Source organism: Antedon mediterranea, chromosome 8, assembly GCF_964355755.1.
Source record: "Antedon mediterranea chromosome 8, ecAntMedi1.1, whole genome shotgun sequence".
Classification (NCBI taxonomy): domain Eukaryota; kingdom Metazoa; phylum Echinodermata; class Crinoidea; order Comatulida; family Antedonidae; genus Antedon; species Antedon mediterranea.
In genome coordinates, this window is record NC_092677.1 from 8,651,401 (window position 1) to 8,676,377 (window position 24,977).

Sequence of the window (24,977 nt, forward strand, 5' to 3'; positions counted from 1 at the left end):
TCGGGACTCAATGAATCCCCTGTCATTCATGGATGGCCATCTAAAAAGCACAGGCCTACATTATAATATTTCCCCGCATTTGTTTTCAAATGTAGCCGTAATAGCTCGATTCCCTTAAGTGTGACTGCTGATTTGGGCTGTACCAAAGGATCATGTCTACTTTTACTTTTATTCAGGACTAATTTGAAGCCACGCCCTGTAGATGTATACTTTAAAACACGTTTTTTCCCATTAAAAAAATATTTTGTTATATGTTATGTGATTACGTCCCCAGTAATTGATCTTATTTAACCAAATAACCCGAATTGCATACCATCAAGAATAGTACGCAGTATAGATGTTACGCACCGTCAAATAATGTTTTTACATCATGTAAATATTTTTCACTCTAGAGGATATGATATCTATACTTATTCATACTGTAGAATTATTTGTAGCTTTCTTGGTCACAGTCGATGGAACCCATCAAGACCACTGAGGCTACAGCGCTTGCGTTTGATGTTTGAATTCATGTGAATAACATATTTATGTTAATTTAGAGCCGTATATATTAGTTGTATCAAAACATAGTGTTTGTATAGAGGTGCGATTCTTTGGTCCCATAACGCTGAAACCCAAGATAAAATGTTACGTCGTTATAGTGTTTTTATCCCTCACATCATGGTGTAATAATCTATTTATGTTATTTTTAACCTATACTTATAATGGTTTATCCAAGCTTGGTCGTGTTTCTATAGAGATGCGATCCAATTTAATAGTTATTCTAATAATACTACAAAAATATCTAGGATTTTTGGATCTTCTATAATTGCGCGAAACCATACAATGAATAACCGTGATTAATAAAAAAAAATTCTTAACTCAATATATCACACGGAGAGATTCAGAATTCTGCAATCAATGCTTAAAAACAACTTTCCGTCTCCACGTAGTTTTTTTTATTAAGTTTAATTGTATCGATTTGTTCATTCTTGCTGGTTATTCTTTTTTAAACGAAATGAACAGGCTCTCAAGTTTGTTTGTTTGTTTGTTTGTCTGTCGTGTTGTTTGGAAATGATTAAATTATTTTGATTTATATCAGGTTTTGTATCTAAAAACTTGAAATAAAAATATCGCTTTACAATAAAAAAAATATTTATAGGTAGCCGAACCTGTTAAGTTCAGTGCATGATAAGGAACAAATTTAAGCAAATTCCGTGATACAGCGTCTTATATGTTTCACATGTGATGCCCGTATCATAGTCCCTAACCTGATCTAGTATTATGTAGGCAAACAGTACATAAATACAATAACATTTTTATACCATCGTAATGTTCAAATGAACTTTGACTTTTAAATTCTAGTACGTTGACTATGCTGACAAATTAGCTCTGTAGCCTACATTTTGTGTCCTCTAAAGCGAAGATATAATGGAGAAATTATTTATCTTGCTTCCGGATTTAAAAATGCGTAATGATCAATTAAATTGCTGAAAGCCAAAGGAATGAGAACACTGAATGACTGTAGGAAATGAAGGTAAATGTGTTACGTAAATATGGTAGATTGAATATAAAGACCTATATCATAACACAAAACCACGATGTATTCGCTTGTAACATTTGTGATTTGAATTGAGTAATTTTGCCGGACTTTGCTTGCCATACTTGTCTTTCCCAATAAGAGGAGGCTTAAAAAATGTTGGTCAACATTCATGATACGACTCGTGGGAGGAAAAGATGATGCTGAAGCGATTCCTCTCCAAAATTCCATTTTTACAACGGTAAAAATTTGAGTGGAATAATTTCTAAAAACCTGAAATTAATATCTAGGTTCTGTACAGATTGATATACCATGATTTGAAATTGTCTCAATTAGGTGTAGGTCTAGTGTTTATAAAAAGAAGCGTTCACACATTTCGGATTTCGAATAAAACGTGTTACTCACAAATAGGTTTACCTTTAATACTTTTAATTACTTTCGAATAAAGCGATTGACCGAACGTTTTACGTAAGTGAGATTGCCTAAATCATTCGATGAGTCTCTCTAAAGGATCCGATTTTAGCATTAAGAAAAGTTAATTTAACCTGTCTGAAAGTTCGACAAACTCCATATACGTCGGCTCTTTCGCAAACTTACATTTCAGACCGCTGATTTGTAGATTTGTCTTATGGCGATATTAGATTCACTAGGGTCGCCATGTTTTCAAAGTATTCGAGTATACTTTTCATTGCCCACATGAAAACAATTTTAGCTCGATAATTGAGAGAATGTACCGAAGTGTCGGCTTGACGCGACACCGACATGAAGCGACATTCAAGGGATAAAAGCCTAATGTTATTTCATCGATGTTGGCACCATTTTTACAGCAGAAGAAAGCAATTGCAATGCTTCCTTTTAACATTAAAATGATTAGAATAATAAACGTTAGAAAACAGCCGTCGATATTCTCGCCCTAGTGGACGTTCACATTGCAAACATTTTAAATCGAGCCTAAGAAAGGTGAGAATAGATTCGATGTAATCTAAACCTTGAACTGAAAAAAAGGAGATGACATTTGTTACACGGTCATAAATACGAATATTTTTGTATTCTGAAATAGCATTGGTAATCCTCGATTTGTCTGCTGCATACAATGACAACGGTCATTAACATTGCCTACAAAGATGTTGACAGCAAAGCGATGCATTTTATAGATATCATTTTTTATGTACGATTGCATTAATATTTTATATAGATATGCGAGTTAAGTGTATAACGTTATACCCTTCATTAAACAAAATAGTTGCAGAAATTAATGTTGAACTAACGACATGAAGTAAACCAACGCATGTAAAAAAAACCAGGTCAAGACTAGAACAGAGTTTTTTACAAATACACTTGGACAAAATTCTTGATTAAGTTCGTATTAATAATGTAACAAATTATTTCAATCCAATTATTTTTATCATGCCGGAGGGAAAGATGAATGCGATTGTTTCAGTATTGCTTAAAACTAATGCTGACGATGTATAATGCAGAAAGAATATAAATATCCTTATACATAAAATAATCGTGAGATGATGCATTGAAAAGTTGCTTAAAATCAAGTTTGGTTTTTCGATTAATTGTGCATTTCAATTAAGTTTTCGTATTACATATTAGAAATTGAGTTATTTTTAATTTTAATAATAATTCTGTCCCAAAGGCTGATATTTTGGATTATTCCGAAATAATAATATACTGCATTTAAAATGTAGCTTGCGCACATGCCGTGGTTGGCAATAATGTACTGCGTTAAGGCGAGTTGTTAGAATGCATTGCGTGTAGCCTATTGTCGCGGATCACACTTACTACTTCCCTACATTTTCACTGATACGCAGGACAATACTTAATTGAATCGCTCCACCATGTGTAATAACTTATTTATTGCTTTAAATTCTATTTTAATATTATTTTTTTTAAATGTCTAAATTTATTTTCATTTTATTGTTGATGACGTTAGGTTTGTTAATAGACCTAAAGGGTTTTCTTTAACAAAAAAGTTTACAGGCACTCTGTGAAACAGGTTAATGGATTTCCAGAACCGATGGAGTGTGACGAATGTCTACTCACAGATTTAGCTACATTTATCTTTATATATTTATGTCACCATTTGCTGTTTGGATTCAAATGTGTTTAAATATATTTAGACGGTACTAGAGCATACTATCTTGTAAAATAGGCTAAAGATTTTTGCGGAACCCACTCGGTTAATCGTAACAATTTACAATACCGTAGTCATGTTAATTAAAATATTAGCCTCCCTGTTACACATTTGGTATAGGACGACTTCTTCATGTCCCTTACAGACATTGTATAAGTAAACCATTCATAACTCTTAGTTCTACTTTAAACAAGGCCATATACATGGCTGCAGTCGCGTGCTCAAGTTAGTGTTTACCGACCAACCGACCGACATAGTGAGCTGTAGAGTCGCGTTGGACGCAACTAAAAATGGATATACTTCATAAAGTTGAACCATAAAGCGAATATTAATCCATTGCTTGTGATTGGTCACATTACTTAATTTGCTCTTAAATGTCCTTGCATTGCGTTCCAGCGAGAACCAATCAAGTTGATTATGGTAGCGATAGCGTTTGTTATCAAATACCCTGCTATCCAGGTCTGGACCTCAATTCAAATAATCTAGTTCTTATTGGACTCAAACAAAGAGGTTTCTCATTTTCAGAAAAGAGCCAAATCTGAAGTCTCTTACATCTTTACATCAAAGAAAAGCTATATATTTTGGTATAATTGACGATATGCTTTTCCAATCTAGGCCTATTGGGTGTATTCTCAAACAATTGACAGATTTGAATATTGAGTACGACGTTACTGGAACAGCCAACTACGTTTGTAGGTTAATGTGTGCTTTGATTGAAGACTTTCCATATAAATGTTGATAATCTTAAAATAAAGTTACTTTAAATACATTCGGGATATCCGTAATTTTTGCTCTACTTTTAGGAAATAAATTTAGTCAAATGTAGTTCATCAAAAGTCAACTAGTGGCTATACACTACCACTCAATTCTCTCTAAATTGTCTTAGTTTTATTTATCTTGGGAAAGGTACGGAATACAACATATTTCGACACTATATTATTAGAAATAAATGTATTGATTTGTTTTGGCAGCAATTGGATCTTTTAGAAGTAATTAATTATTTATTTATTTACCTACGGTATTTTAATTTTGTTTCGTCAAAAAAAAAACCACAGCATCACACTAAGTAATCGGGAATACATTATTATGCGTACGTCACTACCGTATCGAAAGTATGTGATTTATTGATATCTGATTATTGATTACAATTATGAATTACAGAATTCAAACTTTCAAATTTTGATTATTTTAAATTGTTGCTTGTAATAGCATGGTTTTACTATGAAGCAATTATTAATTTTTAATATGTTTAAATGCTGTTCAGTATTTTTATATCAAACATTCAATTCTTGGTAAAACTGGATAAAGTTGGGTTAACTTTTGATTAAACTAGATCAAGTTGTATTAACTCGGATATACAACTAGATCAAGTTGGATTAACTTGAATGAAACTGGATCAAGTTGGATTAAAGAATTGGATGAATGTTGGATTGATATGAATTAATATATTACACCTGAGGGGGTGCAGGTCAAGTCGGCCCTAAACCGTCTCGGCCAAAGTCAAGTCGGCCCCACGTCAAGTCGGCCCCAAGTCAACTCGGCCCCAAGTCAACTCGGCCCCAAGTCAACTCGGCCCCAAGTCAACTCGGCCTCACGTCAACTCGGCCAAAAACTAATCGGTCAACTCAGCCACAATAAAGTATGGAACGCAAAATTGCTTAATATTATTATGATTCTTACTATCCACGCTTTAAAAAAAATTAAGAAATAAAAAAAACAAGAAATATTTCTTACAAAAAACGCTGCTCGCTTATATTGACGTGACTGTTTTAAAGATATATTGTCCCTCTAAAAAATATTTTTTATTTCAAATTTGTTTTTGAATGTGTCATTTTATTGTCACATAAGTTATTTTACCTGAAAAAATGTAATTAAAGGCAAAAAATACTTCAATTGTCTGTCAGACAATGTGGTTTTTGAGTTATAATAATTAAACGTTTCTTTTCTCTTTTTATAATGTGAATTTTGTTACAGAAGTGAATAACTTTGATATGAAACAGACTCAAGTTTATTTTATTGCTAAGGTCAAGTCTGGGGGTCACTTCATCACACCTTAAAGATACTTCAAGTGTGAAGTATCATATTACAAACAAAAACTTTCATGGACTGTTTTGATAATAATTCAATGATTATCTGACAGCGAAATACAATATTGTCATGGGACTCATAAATACCAGAAATGCAGCTGGTACCTATAAATTATAGTCGAGTTTCCATTTTAGCAAAAATGTCAAAGTGTAGTACTATAACTGCTGCTTGATTTCATCTAATACATGAGTCATCTCGTGTGACGTAGCGGGCTAGAGCAGCAGCGTGATAATATAATTAAATAATATCATATAAAAAAATGAACTCATTGCCGATATGAATATAAGTACCCGCGTATTATAAAAACACGTGCCAGTACCGCATTTTAGTAAATCGAAGACGGAGGCCTACGTTCCACCATTTGGCCATAGAAAAAAAAGGGGAATCCCCCGGTCAGTGAAAACACGTAGCAGTTGTAGATATCGAAAAAGCTGCCAGAGGCGCAGGGAGGCGCAGCTACGAATTGTTTTCAATTGTGCAATTTGAAATGTTATTTAAACGTAAATAAAGGAAAGTTGGTGAAATCATTCCTTTTTTTTTGCTAAATATATTATTGTCTAAATATTAATATTCATTAAAAGTCAGAATTATTTATAGTTAAAAAATTGTGAAGAAATATTATTTTATCAATCCCCTTCATTTGCACTTTTTGCGTTCCATACTTTAACGGGGCTGAGTTGACCGATTATTTTTTGGCCGAGTTGACGTGAGGCCGAGTTGACTTGAGGCCGAGTTGACTTGAGGCCGACTTGACTTGGGGCAGACTTGACTTGGGGCCGACTTGACTTTGGCCGAGACGGTTTAGGGCCGACTTGGATCGAAATCGGATGAGGATATGAGTGCAAGTGGCTAAATTTGAATTAACACGAGTTAGGTTGAAATTGAGTTAATAAAACTAAGGTTAATTGGATAGACAAAAATGTATAACAATAATCATCATTGTTTAATTTGAGTTTATCGCATAACCTACTTTAATGTAACAGAATGAGTTTTTTCAACCAACCTAAGTTCTTTTTAAATATCAATGGTGTTCCTCCAATTTGAAAAATTCTAAATGTTCGTGAATGTGCAGAATATGTGCAGTTAAAAGTGATTGTACAACGCTTATGTTATGGTGTATAAATGCACTTGCAGTACTAGTACCGTACTGTACTGTACATTGATTATATATTTGTTTCAAAAGGTCATTGGACATGATTATGTGTTATTAGTGAGAATGTATTGACATTTGGAAACATAGACCCACGCAAAGCATGGATCTACGGCGTTGGGGATTTTGACTTGTCCTTCCTATGACGTTAAAACTACAGTTCTCTTGTAATATGTCAGTTTGGTGTTTTTAGTTGTTTTTCCTCCAGCTAAACGACAATATTATGCGTTTGAATTCCAGAAAGATTGATAGAACAAGTTGGAATTTCTAAAATTTGATCAATATTTTCATGTAGACCGTCTTTTAGAATTGTTCCGTATAGTAGATATTACAACTCAGAAGATTACCCGGCGGTATATAGGCCTATAGAGTAGAAGCCTTATTAAAGGAACACCTCCAGGGTCAAATTAACTGGAGTGTCCCTCAATAGGTATGTCCCAGGGGATGGGTTATACACTGAATAGATGTTTTAGTAAATTAAAATTCGACATTACCGGACTAAAGAATGGTTCCTACTTCGACCAATCACATGCGACAGTTCGGATCACCCATCTCGTCGTGATTGGTTAAATTAGTTGTTTTATCTTTACTTACGGTGAGCTAAGTCATTGCGTTGCATCCAACTGGGAATCAAACTTCGTCTGTGTAAGGGTGACGTAGCCTGTCTTTGATAGATTGTTTTTCTCGGAAATTCAGTTTATCGTGGGAACGAAACTTTCATTTAAATGTAGTACGTAAAGAAATATGCAATATATATATATATATATATATATATATATATATTATATATGTTGTATTTTTACGTGCACCGAATTTCATACATTTAGCATTAGATCAGACATTGCAATATTCGGGAACTTAAATATATAAATTGTAGCATTCAACACCTGTTTCATATCAACATGTCAATAACATGTCGCATCACAGTTTCAGTATTATGTTTTTAAAAGTCCTTACAAATCAAATTCGACAAGACTTAAGATATCTACGTGTTTATTTGTAAATGACTGGAAACATAATGGATTTAATAAATTGACAGGTAAAGTTAAGCAGTTTAGATGCATACGCTATATTTATAGACAGGTTCCATTTCTGAAAAAACGGCCTAGAAAACGAATCAAGAAGCATTTTTGGGTAGAAGCTGGGATCCACTTGATTTAGGATATTTCGACCTCGCTGATTACGAATATGGCGGATCCCAAGCGAAATTCGGCCATCTAAGCCCTTAATTTGCATAATTAAAAATGGCGGCCATTTTTTATAATTACCCTAATATCTCGAGAACCACTAGTCACAGATAATTAATTTTGGTGTCAAAATGTTTTAAATATATGTTTTTATATTCACTTTAATGACACATTTTCTAAAAAAATGGATGCAAGTCTTATTTCTGACATTTTGACCTTTGACCTTGATTTATCGTATCTCAGTAACCAATAATCGGAGAGACACGAAATAGGGCTCAAATTGTTCAGAAACTATACATTCATATTTATTATAATAAACTGTTTTTACAAAAAATGGCCGATTCTACAACTATTGACCTTTGAACTATTAGTCAAATATAATAATATAACTCTGAAAATGTTGGTCTTATGATATTTTTTTTCTTTTTAAATTGTTTTAAGTGTTTCTATTCAGTCTAATGGCACATTTTGTACAAGAATGACCGATAGTATGGTTATTGACCTTTACAGCATAGGCCTACTGTATAATATAATATAATTGCATAACTATGAAATTATTTATACACAATAATAATTAGTAAAATTATAAAATTCACTGCCATCAAATATGATGTATTATGATTTATGTATATTTAAAAAAAAAATGAACATGCAAGTTACATTTGGAAATTACCTGCTATCAATATGATGGAGTATGATTATAGATTTTTAAAGATGTGAACAGTCAGCAACATTTGGAAATTACCTGCCATCAATATGATGGATTATGATTATAGATTTAAAAAATAATTTGAACACGTCAGCTACATTTGGAAATTTGGAAATTACCTGCTATCAATATGATGGATTATGATTGTATAGGTTTGAAAGAAAATGTGAACACGTAAGCTACATTTGAAAATTACCTGCCATCAATATGATGGATTATGATTTTAGATTTTTAAAGATGTGAACACGTAAGCTACATTTGAAAATTACCTGCCATCAATATGATGGATTATGATTATAGATTTAAAAAATAATTTGAACACGTCAGCTACATTTGGAAATTTGGAAATTACCTGCTATCAATATGATGGATTATGATTGTATAGGTTTGAAAGAAAATGTGAACACGTAAGCTACATTTGAAAATTACCTGCCATCAATATGATGGATTATGATTTTAGATTTTTAAAGATGTGAACACGTAAGCTACATTTGAAAATTACCTGCCATCAATATGATGGATTATGATTATAGATTTAAAAAACAATTTGAACACGTCAGCTACATTTGGAAATTTGGAAATTACCTGCCATCAATATGATGGATTACGATTGTATATGTTTGAAAGAAAATGTAAACACGTAAGCTACATTTGGAATGAACATCTTAAGGGCATCAGTTTTGATCATTCATGCAAAGGTTTCCGTCATCTTTAGCGTTGTTACAGCAGCATAAAGCTGTATATGGTAGTTTTGACTTCTTGCACCTACATCTATTGGTTATGCATCGTGTTTTGCGTCCACAATAAATCATCTCTAACGAAAGAGTAGGAATAGCTTCATTTTTCAGAAGCACTGGTTGAAGTTTACCATTAGATAGCTCCCAACCAAAATCTGTTGGTGATGGCAAATGCTGGATATTGGCGATACAGCTTTTTTCCATACGAGTGCTTGGAAGTGTGCTCTTTTTATATGTTGGTGCACTGCATAGCTTGTTGGAGGTAATGCCTCTGGTTTTGTTTTTCCAAATGTAGCTTACGTGTTCACATTATCTTTCAAACCTATACAATCATAATCCATCATATTGATGGCAGGTAATTTCCAAATGTAGCTGACGTGTTCAAATTCTTTTTTAAATCTATAATCATAATCCATCATATTGATGGCAGGTAATTTTCAAATGTAGCTTACGTGTTCACATTTTCTTTTAAATCTATACAATCATAATCCATCATATTGATAGCAGGTAATTTCCAAATTTCCAAATGTAGCTGACGTGCTACAATTCTTTTTTAAATCTATAATCATAATCTATCATATTGATGGTGCAGGTAATTTTCAAATGTAGCTTACGTGTTCAAATTCTTTTTTAAATCTATAATCATAATCCATCATATTGATGGCAGGTAATTTCCAAATGTAGCTGACATGTTCACATTTAAAAAAATCTATAATCATACTCCATCATATTGATGGCAGGTAATTTCAAATTTCAAGAAATGTAACTTGCGTGTTCAAATTTTTTTTTAATCTATATAAATAAATCATAATACATCATATTTGATGGCAGTGAATTTTATAATTTTACTAATTATTATTGTGTATAAATAATTTCATAGTTATGCAATTATATTTAGTATACACTAGGCCTATGCTGTAGTTTAAAGGTCAATAACCATACTATCGGCTATTCTTGTGCAAAATGTGCCATTAGACTGGATAGAAACACACATGTTTTAAACAATTTAAAACGAAAAAAAAATTCATAAGACCACAATTTTCAAAGTTATATTATTATTATATTATTATATTTGACTAATAGTTCAAAGGTCAATAGTTGTAGAATTGGCTATTTTTTGTAAAAACATTTCATTATAATAAATATGAATGTATAGTTTCTGAACAATTTGAGTCCTATTTTGTGTCTCTCCGATTATTGGTTACTGAGATACGATAAATCAAGGTCAAATGTCAAAATGTCAGAAATAAGACTTGCATCCATTTTTTGGGAAAATGTGTCATTAAAGTGAATATAAAAACATATATTTAAAACATTTTGACACCAAAATTAATTATCTGTGACTAGTGGTTCTCGAGATATAGGGTAATTATAAAAAATGGCCGCCATTTTTAATTATGCAAATTAAGGGCTTAGATGGCCGAATTTCGCTTGGGATCCGCCATATTCGTAATCAGCGAGGTCGAAATATCCTAAATCAAGTGGATCCCAGCTTCTACCCAAAAATGCTTCTTACACCATATTTCAGAGGAAATAGAACTTGTCTATTACATGTTCCCTTAATGTTCGCGATGTTTAACTACGGTGCATACTCTGGAATATATTGACAAGTGAATTAGTTACATTAACGTATCGTTTAAATCAATTAACTTTTTACTTACATTTTCACTATTCTAAAAATATGAATAATATAACTTAGTTATATGCTTTAGTTTAAATTATATTATTTATGCTTTCTTCTAATTTTCGCGTGTTTTGTTATAATAGAACTATCGCACAAATGCTCGCGAAATTATGTATAGCATTTTGCTGCATTATTCTAAAAACAAAAATAATCTTATACTGACATCTTTTATTTGAACTTAAGTACGGAAGTGTGGGTTTTCTGGGCGTTTTTTTTTTTTTTTTTGTGAGATTTATTCACCTTTATTTACATACGTACGTACATACGATAAGCGTATTTTTTTTATCCATACATAATACTGTTTTATTGATAAATTAATCACAATGTAAGCTCTGAATATATTAGGCTAAGGGCTTAAAAAGAATAATTAGTCATACATTTTTCATCTGAAATTAATCTTGTTTATAATTGCAAAAACCAGTTGGCGTATCTAGTTGCTTTCACACCGCGCTCGAATTTGGTCCGGTGCCCGCAGAAAACTATTGTAGAAAATAGGTTCAGTGGTAAAGTATAGGATCGTTCACACCAATTTTGTACAATTTTAATCCGTACCTGATTTGGACCCCGAATTTGGAGCTATGGACCGAGAAGCCATTTGTTTGCTGAAATCGTACGATTTATTTAATTTAATAAGCATGAATGACCTTGATTGACAACGGATAACCTAACCGGATTCGTACGTGCTCGATGTGAAAGCACGCACAACGCCCGCGATATTTTCCTCAGGGCGTGTGACCGAATCCGGGTGGCGAAGTCTGGATCCGTGGAACAGACGGAACACCATAGAGTCGTCAAGACTATACGTATCGATCGAGTAGAAAACATGTAATTTCTCCGCAGAAAATTATACATGCGCAGACTGTTAGACCCAATAGGTGCGCAATGAGTTCAACTGATCATAATATAAACTATTAAAGACTTGAGCTATTTTCTGTACAAAAAAGTAAATGATAAACAATAGGCCTAGAGTTGAAAAGTGTCACTTTATATTTATTCATGAACGCACAACAATGATTAATGAAAGAATCTTTGATTTATTGCCAATTTATAAGTATAAAACTTGTTTACTCGTTTGTGTTAATGAATATTGATGTTATTGTTATTGCTAATATTACTTTTAATAAAGCCTATAATTCACACTAGAAAACTTTTGTTTGGTTTGGTACTATTTGAAGAAGTCTAGTTCCTGTATACATTCGCTACTGAATGCTGTCCTGCTGGGTATATGCAGGACCACATGACTACAAAGACCGATTTCAAAAACCACTAGTTTGCAAGAAGGTCACATGCATAGTCTAACAAGTGTTCCTTCCTTGACCAACTGGTAAATCTGCTGTCTTGCTACTGTACGCCTAGTTGTTTTTAGGAGGTACTGCCGTGATTGCAACAGTATAGAGTATAGCCTAAACTCACGAATGGTCTGTGTTTGTTTGATACTCGACACTAAGGTGTGAGGAGTACGCGATTGAAACAGACGGTAAAAATAATGTATTATGCTTGTCTTAACTAATAATGTGTCAATGATACATCAATAGTATCCATACTACTATTAATGAACAGATAGTGTGTCTAGATAATACATTTATAACATAATCAATAGTCACCAACACCTCACGCCACCAACAATAATATTAATCATTTATTTTAACATTTTACATTTAACATTGTATTATATTTTACTTCAGGCTCTGTGTCTGATATAAAGTTCCTAATGCTTGGTTCCAACTAGAAACGCAACACAATGACGTAACGCAACGTATGTGAATTGACCAATCACAAACGATAGATTTTTCTGTCGCGTGCGTTGCGCTTACGTCCTTGCGTTACGTTCTAGTGGGAACCAAGTTTAACACATTTTATTTAAACATACAGTCAATAAAATAGGTACCTAATTTATTAAATGCTTTGAATCGTTGCGTATTCCCTCGACGATGGTTGTACATTATATCATTAATTAGTAAGCTATTAAAATAGTTTGTGATAATAACAAAAATGTAAAATTTTCAGTTGCGTTCGACCGATCGAGGAAAGAATGTAGCAACAAATGTTATTAAAATAAGTAATAAAATTATATAAAAAGTTTGGCAAAAAAGTGATTGTATTACCATAAGAGAGTCCCTCTTTACAGTAAATTAAATAACACATTGGTATTACAAGTTAAATAGAAAATCGATATGTCATTTACTGTATAATGTTTCTGAAAAGCAATTTATCGTTTCTTAACGTTTATCACGTTCTACTGCAGAGCAGGGTAACGTTAGCCACTAGCTAAAACAACAATACAGTTCTTGGCCTATGGCGACATACCGGTGTTTATTATGGTTAGTAGTGCGTGTAGATTGATCAAATACGGTAACTACATAAGTAACATAATGTGTAACGATAAATATCTTCGGTGACAATTCCTTCCTTCTTCTTGCGATTAATGGAGTCTCTCTCTTCTTTAAAGAGATAATTTAGAAATAAACGGTAATCTTTCAAAGAACAATCCGACACCGACATGTGAAAAGAATTATCGGCATAAGACTCACCCAATTGGGACGCACTGATAAGACCAAGCCGCAGTTTATGCTGAGCGTGAGTGGAATGACTTTTTGACTCGACAGTTGTGTAAAAGAGAGGGGGAGAGAGAGAGCGCGCTATGCACTCTTCTCTTTTGATAAAACGTAATTTCAAAATCTAATATTTCAAAGGTTAAAAGATTCGAATATCTTCAAATGATACGCCTTGCGTTGCTTTGGCAAAAGTCACTGTACTTAACCGATGGTAATAACCACTTGGTAAATACTTAATTCCAACTTATCAGCGGCTTTTCTCTCTCCTGAGATATCTTGACGACGATTATGTGCCGCGATTATAATATTATGTTTACTTTCCTTGCATAATTATCCATTGACTTGCAATGGAAAAACTATAAATTAAATAATTTAAATACCAACAAGTCATACACTTATTTGTGACGTCGGATTTGGCCGTAAATTTTCATAAGATTCGTGTCCAATATCACATTTTCTAAATACTTATTTTTTTGTCATTATATTTAATACGAACCATGGATGTAGAAATAAGATACGTTCTATGTTTCCTGTATATATTCTTTAAAAAAAAAACGGCTTTTGAACAACTTTTAGATTTAGGCTTACTTTTCTTTATTTTAACTTTAATCACAATCTTCAGTATAATTTTGTGCTAAAAATACAATGTATTTTAAAATCTGATCTAAAGACATTTTAAAATGGAGTTAAAAAACATTATTATTACCTTAAATATTTGTTAAAAACAGATATATTTATTGTAATTGTTCGACTTTTTGAACTGGAAAATAAATTCTTATCTATAGAATGAGGTTTTTTTTGTGAAGAAAATCCATAGCATAACCTTCCTTAATTATTAATTTTACGGATTATTCCAAATTCTGTTTTTAACAACGTCGTTTTACATTGGTGTTAAGTTGCATTAAACCTACAGAGAAACCATAAACATATGCTTGTATCAATTATATCTAGAAAAAATTAATTTCATTTAAAAAATGGAAAATGTTTTAAAATCCATGTAACGTAATGTTATAATCTCTATACGTCGAAACGCTTTCTGACGACATATTATTACATACAGTTGACCAATGAGACATACATCAAATTCATTTCTGGTTTCTGATTGGCTAAAACACACCGTGTATGCTGATACATTCATGAAGTGTTTGGTACTTAATCTGCTGTGGCACAGCGACTGTTTTTAGTTCAGAGCTCCTTGAACGATTCAACTACATTGGACGGGAATATAAAGAGGTAAGTAGCATCATGGCAATGTGCTTGGGCGCGTGTAACGACGACGCGCAGTAAATTACGAACAACGGGAATTTGTTTAAATAAGCAAAGCCTCAGTCAAACAAACTTCCCTAGTCGAAAAGCACGCAGTAGACTGAGTACTTACTTTGGTTGCGCATGCTTAGGGTAATATCAATAAACAACACGAATATCTTTAACTACTAAATTAAGTAAGATGCTACTATTTGCCTTTAGTAATAGCATAGGCCTAAATACCATTTAAAAACGCGCTGTATTTTATAAAATACTTAGTTTGATTATTAAAGACAATTATATTGTCCTGAACAAAAATATATAAATTTGTTATGTTTCGTTGAAGATGCCATATTAATGTCACATAATACTTATTCACTTTGACCAAAAATTGGTTCGAAAAAAATATATATATAATTTAAAGCAACACAAATGACTCAAAATCTATAGACGGTTGAATTTCACCGTTTATTATAAAAAATAAATGAAAAACATGAAATTGTTTTTATAGGAAAGTGATAAGGTACCGTAACATTATTAAAACTGCGAAATTGCATATTCAAAGTCTTTTTTTGTTCATCTTCATTTTGCATGTATTTGTTGGGCATTAGGAATATATCTTTAAATATCGTTTTATCTAATTTTTTCTTTTAAGAAGTTCGGATACATGTGTAACAGCGCATGAGTAAATTCTTCAATTCTATAGACCATATTTGGGTTGGTTTTTTAGGTAATTTGTGTTTGTGTATATATTATATATATTTTATTTATCTGGGCCACAAAAGATGACTTCTAATTGGAGGGGATATTTAATTATGCATCATTCAATATGATCTATAACGTTTTAAAGTGATTCACTCCCCCATCTCTTGAGGTTTATTAACTCTTTTTTTCATTTGAACCAATATACAGTATACCTCTCAATTACATTAATTGGTATAATACTCTAGACAGTTTAAGACATTATTATATTACATGTATTTTCTTTTTAAAAAAAACATGAACAATAAAGATTAATACAGTTATATTGTAGTAAAGTTAATCGCATTCGTTAAAAAAAACCCGTAAAAATAATGTTTCACTTACAAAATGACCAAAAAAAAAATTGGTAAATTCAACCAAAAACCCTTGGCTGGCAGACAACTTTCGTTAAAAAAAACCGTAAAAATAATGTTTTTAGTCGCGTGGACGCGACTCTCTAGTTCACTATGTCGGTCTGTCGGTCGGTCTGTCGGTCTGTCGGTTTGTCGGTCGGTCTGTCGGTCTGTCGGTCTGTCGGTTTGTCGGTCTGTCTGTCGGTCCGGTATCACTATGCGTTTTATCGCTTTCTGACCTTATCTTGATATCAGTTTAATCTAGCTAAGTCAATTTTTCACAGTATATTCCTTATGGCCAGGAATCTATGTGGTTATGTTTTCACGGTGCGGAATAAAAAATTACGCGGTCTACGCACGATTTAACGAAATCACGTTTGTAATCATATCTTCAAAACAATGAATCACAATTAAATAAAATTTGGTATTCTTAAATTTCAGGGCATAAATCATCATATGGCAATACAATTACGTGCGTAGCGCATGTAACGCATGCGTACGCGCGCTTAAAATTTTCAAAATTTATTTTCGATGAAATAAAAGTACGTTTCAGGCAATTTTAAGCGTTTACAAAATTGCCATGAGTGCGCAGATTTTTGCGTTAAATGTTATTGCGCACTCTATTTGCCCGATTTCTGTTTTCTTGACTTACTTTTCAACTCGAAATTACGTTATACGAGCACGTCAAAAGTGACAGGCTACGCACGTGTAAATTAAAAAAATATAAATGTTTTTAAACATTTAAACATTTTTAAACATGTTCAGTAATTTCGGTCAGTTGGTAGGTTGGTCGGTCGGTAAACACTAATGAGCACGCGACTGCAGCCATCTATATGGCCTTGTTACTTACAAAATGACAAAATAAATTGTTAAATTCAACCAAAACCTTTGGCTGGCAGCCAATTTGACTATTTTTCGATCTAATTATGTTAAAATTACAAAATCAACAAACAATTTTTAAGAATTATTTTTTCAGGGGGACAATACATAGTATAATCATACTAACTGGTAATACTTGTTATGACGTATTAAAGAGAGATGCTCTCTTTATACGAAACTTTACTAAATCGGTCTGCCTTCCAATCTGGTGCCATTTAGGCGGACATGATATCAATAAGAAATAAAACATTTTTATTGTAACTGTAAAAGTCATATACTAACTTCTGTGATATTTGTCTTGTATTCTTCAAATCAATCTGGACATTTTGTTTGGCATATACTCATCTTGTCAACAAATCTGAGATATTAGTATCAAGGTCTGGATTATAAATGATAATTGAAAAGACATTTTAAGCTTTTGAAATAATATTTTTAGTACATTCCTGATAGTTGTTAGTCTTACCTTGAGTTTTAATAACTCGGACGATGTAAATAAGTTTGTGTTTAGACCTGTATTTGACAATTATAGCATAAAGATATGTAAATTAAAGCACTTGTATATTTCATATTTTGAATAATATGGATTTAAATATAAATGTCATCTTCTTCGACCAATATATATCTGACATTTGTCTTTCTATTTATAATATGAACAAATATTTTATGTTCGATAGATAAAATGGCTTATGAAAACCACATTGATGATTTATTTTTGGCATCGTAATGTAAGAAGTAATGTAAAATTACTCTACTGCAGTTACTGCATAAATTACATTTTACAGCAATTCCACATAGTTGTATTTTCGTTACAAAGTATATGAGGCAGATACTACACTATACCGTCTTTATGATTTCCTTTAAAGGTTGCTAAATACCGTAAATCTTCTAATTGTAACCCTGGGTTATTATTCTTTGATTGCTTTTTAGGATGGGTTACTATTAGAAGGAGGGTTACTATTTGGATCAACCGGCTCAGCTACAGTGATTAAGTTCGATTAGGTTGACACACTGGTCTCCCCAATTTCATTTTGTTTTTGTTATGTATATACTGAAATAGACCGAATAAATAATGAAATAATGAAATAGCGTAGTGGGTTACTATTATTAATCTTAAATTAGGCACCTGAAAATAGAAACCCACCCCAACTTTTCCGGTCAGCAACTCATAGCAAAATAATAAAACAGTACGAATTAACAAATTTGGTTGAACTCTAACTTTATTTTATAAACTCAAAAACACTCAATCCTTCTCCCCCCCCCCCCCCCACTCCCGAGATCAACATACATTATCTCCTTACTTTCAAAATACCGCTGCATCATAAGTTGTTGTGACTCTAATAGTAACCCCCATGGGTTACAATTAGAGTAGTGGGTTATTATTATAGATTGACCTATAAGGTTGATTACTATTAGAAGGGGGTTTCTATTAGAGTAGTGGGTTGTTATTATAGATTGACTTATAAGGTGGATTACTATTAGAAGTGGGTATTAGAGTAGTGGGTTATTATTATAGATTGACTTATAAGGTGGGTTACTATTAGAAGTGGGTATTAGAGTAGTGGGTTACTATTATAGATTGACTTATAAGGTGGGTTACTATTAGAAGTGGGTATTAGAGTGTGGGTTATTATTATAGATTGACTTATAAGGTGGGTTACTATTAGAAGGGGGTATTAGAGTGTGGGTTATTATTATAGATTGACTTATAAGGTGGGTTACTATTAGAAGGGGGTATTAGAGTGTGGGTTACTATTATAGATTGACTTATAAGGTGGGTTACTATTAGAAGTGGGTATTAGAGTAGTGGGTTATTATTATAGATTGACTTATAAGGTGGGTTACTATTAGAAGTGGGTATTAGAGTAGTGGGTTATTATTATAGATTGACTTATAAGGTGGGTTACTATTAGAAGGGGGTTACTATTAGAGTAGTGGGTTATTATTATAGATTGACTTATAAGGTGGGTTACTATTAGAAGGGGGTTACTATTAGAGTAGTGGGTTATTATTATAGATTGACTTATAAGGTGGGTTACTATTAGAAGTGGGTATTAGAGTAGTGGGTTATTATTATAGATTGACTTATAAGGTGGGTTACTATTAGAAGTGGGTATTAGAGTAGTGGGTTATTATTATAGATTGACTTATAAGGTGGGTTACTATTAGAAGGGGGTTACTATTAGAGTAGTGGGTTATTATTATAGATTGACTTATAAGGTGGGTTACTATTAGAGTAGTGGGTTACTTTAGAGTAGTGGGTTATTATTATAGACGGACTTATAAGGGGGTTACTATTAGAGTGTGGGTTACTATTAGAGTAGTGGGTTACTATTAGAGTAGTGGGTTACTATTAGAGTAGTGGGTTATTATTATAGACGGACTTATAAGGGGGTTACTATTAGAGTGTGGGTTACTATTAGAGTAGTGGGTTACTATTAGAAGGGGGTTACTATTAGAGTAGTGGGTTATTATTATAGACGGACTTATAAGGGGGTTACTATTAGAGTGTGGGTTACTATTAGAGTGTGGGTTACTATTAGAGTAGTGGGTTACTATTAGAGTAGTGGGTTATTATTATAGACGGACTTATAAGGGGTTACTATTAGAGTGTGGGTTACTATTAGAAGATTTACGGTAATTGCATAAACAGGTTTAAAGAGTATAATGCAATTACTGCAATACCTGCAGTGGAATAATTTTGTAATGGTTACATCTACAGAAAACAAAGCTAAATAAATGTGATCTTGAGTTTAACCCGGGTACAACCAATAGCAAGTGCGCAGCGGCCTTATAAATGCTGGGACTGGTGACAATGTGCAAGCAAACTTTAACATTCCATGAGTGATCGATTATTGTAAATATGTCTTCATCAATATGTATTCACCATCATGTGAAATATAATTGAAACAACATTCAATGCATTCAACCATGACGCGTAAATCATTCTCAATAGCCCCTATAAAAGTAGGTCTGTATTTTTAATTATATTAAAATAACATGCTTTGAAAATCATGGTTCATTTGTGATATAACGTTTAACCATGTACTTCAGTCCCTAACGTCGAGACCTCTCGTAAAAGGCGACCTTTTGAAAGAGAACACTTGTATTTTAAAACCCAGTGTAGTTGTTTTAAAATAATGAATACTATAAAAGCTTATGTGATGAAATTATAAATGTCGTGTTATATATCATTTGTTATAATGACAGATATTTCAAAATCAGGTGATATTAACAGAGGTCAAAATAGAGCAAAGTCGTAAAGTCATTCAGTTAAACTCGTAAAGTTGCGTGTAAAAGCACTTATTCCAACAGTTTTTATGATCAAATTCAAAATAACATGATATTTACTTAAATATAACTTAAACGATCTATTGGGAACATTAGGCTTGCGGTACAGTTTTTCAGACTAACAAATAATTATGATATTAATATGAATTTGCTGTCATGCAAGGAAGCGATTTCGAAGTATTAATGTTCTGGAGTTAAAAAAATATGCAAAAGTTAATAAAAATGTTTAAAGTCAGTTTCCATCTGTACAGTTTAGAAACACAATTCAGATTGACAAGAATATATAAGTTACGGAAGATTGAGGCGACTTTAGTTGCTGTGTTCTATAGTAGACGATGATTCGGCTTAACATTGGTAGTAAGATAAACATTTTGGAACAAAAAATTCGGTAAATCGCGCCTTACTTTTAGACTTTTTACTCAATGGTATATAAAGTTGGTTCGTACTTTCGGTACTGATTTTAACCACCTGATGTAACCCTGTTTACTAATTAAATTAAGTTAGATAATTAGTTATTGACGATTAAAACGAATTTAGGTTCAACGATTTGCCCCAAATAGGGGTGTTTTCCGATCGTGGTATACACTGTCTAATGGATGTCAATCTTAAAAAATACCCGGCACAAAAATTCGAGGAGGCTTCGCATTTTCCTATCTCCTCCTACGATAATTGTTTTTAATAGCTGAAAACCGCTTGAACATCTCGAGTACAGTATCATGATGTTGAAGACAGGCCGATTTTCTTAAAAAAATACTATTTTGATAGATTTAATATACGTGTATACAAATGTATTGATTTGCGATGAATGAAACATTCCAATCTCTGTGTCGTTCCATAAGTGTCTATTCCCTCAGGCGTCGTAAAGGAAAGTACTGTATACTCATAACAGAAATTCGATCCATTTTTTTTCAATATGTGCTGCAGAGGTTGGATATAATTTTTTTTAAACGGATAATGAGCTGGTGCTAGCGTTTTCAGTCGCCGTATATTATGTTCAAATCTTTATTATTGCAGTTAAACCACCCATATCATCACCCTTCCCTCACTGGCATGAGTAGCGTTGTAAAGCCATAGTAGAGCCTGATAGGCCTACGGTGCATCATATGCCCTAAACGCAAAACAACTTTGGTGGGTAGGGTAGGAACCAACTTAAGTATGAATTGGCTCTAAGAAACAATTGAAAACCAACAATTGGTCTCATTTTGTGACAAGTTTCTCTTTCGGAAGTAATTCCCAGGGTGCTAATTTTAGTTGAGTACATAAATTAGTGTCTATTTATTCGTTTCTGTAAACGACATGTATTATTGTACGTACATTTGAAATTGTCAGTTTTTTAACGCTGAAATTATTATGTATTCGAGAACCATCTGTGGGCACGACCTAGATGGTACGCGAGCGAAGCGAGCGTACCATCTAGTACTTATAACAAAACAAATAAACAATTTGAACAGACGAAAACTAAAGACTTTGGGCAAGTTTGCACGATGCAGCAGTGGCGTAACGCAAAGGCCTAAGACCCTTGTTTAGAGACCTTAAGTGGCTCTCCAAAACCTGGAGGCATGTTGCATTTGTAGCCTTTGTTGGCATTATTTAATTATAGTGTCTGTTTTTTCCCTCTGACCCTCATGTTAACGTTGGAGATATAAACAAAGAAAGAAGGCGAAGACAATAAATGTGGAGAGATGCCATCATAATAGGAAACTGCATAATAGCTTCAGCGAGAAGGTAATGTTTTACATTCAGAAGTGGATGACATAACATGGTGATGATGTAATTACATTACATATATACTTCTTTTATCTTCTTCTGATCGCTTCTTTCTGCAACGATTTTATGCCATAAATATCACCTGGAGTACACTTTACTTGATTAAATGAATTTTTTCTTGCACATGATAGTAATGTATTCGTAGTATACGAGTAGAGTGAAATCGCTTCTGACAATTTAAGCCACATTGTACAAATTAACTACTTACAGCAGTGGCTACATTATCTCTATTTTGTCTTAGATCTTGTTTTTTTTCGGTGCGAAGCCCTCTTTATAGAAATGGAATTATGAAACAAAAACATAAATAAACTTCTAAAAAATACACAACATGCAAAAAGAACAAGCAACACAATATTCTGATATTTTTATTTTTGATCTCGTTAAGAAAAACACTGCTGACATATTTTAAGCCTCAAGTGTACATCACGTTTAGACCATTTAAATGAAGTAGAAGATGATTATCATTTTTTATTATTATTATTTGCTCCCATTATCATGTAATTGTAAATTATACAACTGTATGTATATAATTGTAAGTTATTAATTATTGAAATTCCTAACACTAAAATTCTGCCTTATAGAATATAAAAAAACCCATTTTGTTTAGAGTATATTAAAATGTATTGTTTGTGAATTGTACTTTTTGCAACCGTACATGTTAGTCGAATTCAGATTAACTTGTACTAGAGGCATGGAATGTTTGTGAATATCGTCTCCATATCATATGGCATTGGAAACATGAAATTCTTTATGTAAATGCGTTATGGATCGTCTTTGTATATTACAAACATTCAAGACATTTCTAAATACAAAACTATAAGATTTTGAAGAAATAAGATCCACAATGTTTATTACGGTATTTTTACTTGGTGAAGCTCATTGTGTTAGTTATTAATAGCTTAAACTTCCAAGTCGTGCCGCTTTCATTCGTTTAGTTTTATGTCAGTAAACGATTACTACCAGGTCAAGTTTAAATGTTTAAGTAGTTCAAGTTCATTAACTCATGCTTTACACATTGTGAATTAAGTTATTCTGATTACTGAAACAAGTTAATATCACCGTAAGTAGGTTCCATTGTACATTAGATGTTAAAGCTTGATTATCACTATGACGTAAGGACGTTACATAGCTAACGCTTGGTTCCCATTAGGACGTGCGCAAAACGCATGAAAACAGACCAATCCAGGCTGGTCGATCTCAGTAAGCACTTCTTTCATAAACATGTGGTATTTATTATTACTGAATTTATTATCGATATCCGGTCTGCGTACGAATTTTCCAAACCACGTAACATTTTGGAGAATCTTTTCTACACAACGTAAGAAGGATAAAGTGATTTCGTTTTATTACATAAGTACGTAACTCGTGATCATTATTTTACATCGACACCTAACGTGTATAAAGTACATGTATCTACAAAAACAGCACATTTATCACTAATTAAACCAAGCATACATTTTGCTGCAAATGCTGCAGCTGTTTGGCTGACTATTTCGTCAATTAATGCAATGGTGATGTTTCGCAAATACCGTGTCAGCTAGCCAATGATCGGCGTGAAGTCAACTACCATCACGTCCCCAAATTGATTAATGCCGTGTGTAAGAAGCAATGCTCCAATGAATTACGTGAAAATGTGCTCGTCTCAGTTTTTTACATTAAAAAATATATTTAATCGACAGAAAATTCCGATAATGTTTGTCGATAATAGTATAACCGTGACTTAGACATTAGTAGTCCGATATCGACAAAATGATAAAACCAGGCACTTAAGGCATAAGTAAATAGTTTTCGTTTTTGTAGTTTCCAAACTTGGCGGTTACTCAGATAATCTAGCCGCTTTGCAAGCATAATTTCAACAATGATTTCCATATTTTTATTTTTTCTAGCTTAGTGCTTATTTGGAAAATGTTTATACGTCTAAATTTTCTGCCCACTCAGTTAAGACCCTAATTGCCCGATTTAAGTTTATAATTGTTGTTGTGTTGTTAAGTATACGTCATATGTGCGTAGGGGATCGGTAATAATAGACTTAAAGGGCTCCGGTCTATAAATCCACCCATCCCACGTACCCCGTCCTTTTTAAAACAGCATTTTATTTTGATCTTTTCTTGATATTTCACTAATAATTTTGAGATATAGATCCAGCCTAAATACTTTTCTGCTGGCTAGGTAGTATTGGCCAAAATAATTTTATTAGGGCCTATTACTGCTGGTAGGGTCTCTAATGTGGATGGCACTTCAGGAAAAGGTGGTTCTTCCGAACCCCTCAAACCCCATTCTACAGGGTAGTAATTCTTCAGCTAAATACCATAGCTAAATATGTCATCCGTTCTTCTTCAACACCAAACACATCCAACAACAGAGGAATACGATATACATTCAATAATTCACAATTATGTTTTATACTTTGCAGCTGTCTGACTTTATGTTTCATGTGACATCGTTGTATTAAATGACGCCTTTACTAGAATGATGTTATACCGTCAAATACCATAACACTATTATCAATGTAAGGAATTGACAGCGCCTATTTGTATAGCGATTTGCAGGAGGGGTGGGGATTTGTGATAAATTAATATATTCATTCTCATCCGCTCATCATGTGGGTATGCCTCAAGGTTGCACCGATCGATGTGGCAACACCGCTTGTGCAGCCTGGGTAAGGGTCCGTGAAGATTTTACAACATGTTGTGTTTTAAACGTTCTACTAAGAATAACAATATTTCCGCAAGGACAGATTCTATACTTACAAAACAATGTAAAAATCATTAAAAACAAGATTATCACATAATCATAAATGTCAGCGGTTAAAAATAATATTGTCTTTATGTTTTTTGGTTATACATTACACTTATTTGCCATTTGATATTATTATTTTTACTTTTATTATCGCCTATACGATGATTCCTTTGTTTTGACATTTTGTATTTAT

At 32.8% G+C, this 24,977-nt stretch overlaps 1 protein-coding gene across 2 annotated transcripts in view; it reads left to right on the top strand.

Moving 5' to 3' along the window:
* The first annotated feature begins 14,969 nt into the window (after positions 1-14,969).
* Positions 14,970-24,977, top strand: part of LOC140056224 (endothelin receptor type B-like) — a 28,342-nt gene continuing 18,334 nt past the window's right edge. Inside the window, exon 1 of one of the 2 annotated variants that reach the window (XM_072101518.1) lies at positions 14,970-15,005. The gene's annotated coding sequence lies outside the window, so the exon portion shown is untranslated. The remainder of the gene's footprint in view (positions 15,006-24,977) is intronic. The other variant, XM_072101519.1, reaches the window with a different exon arrangement.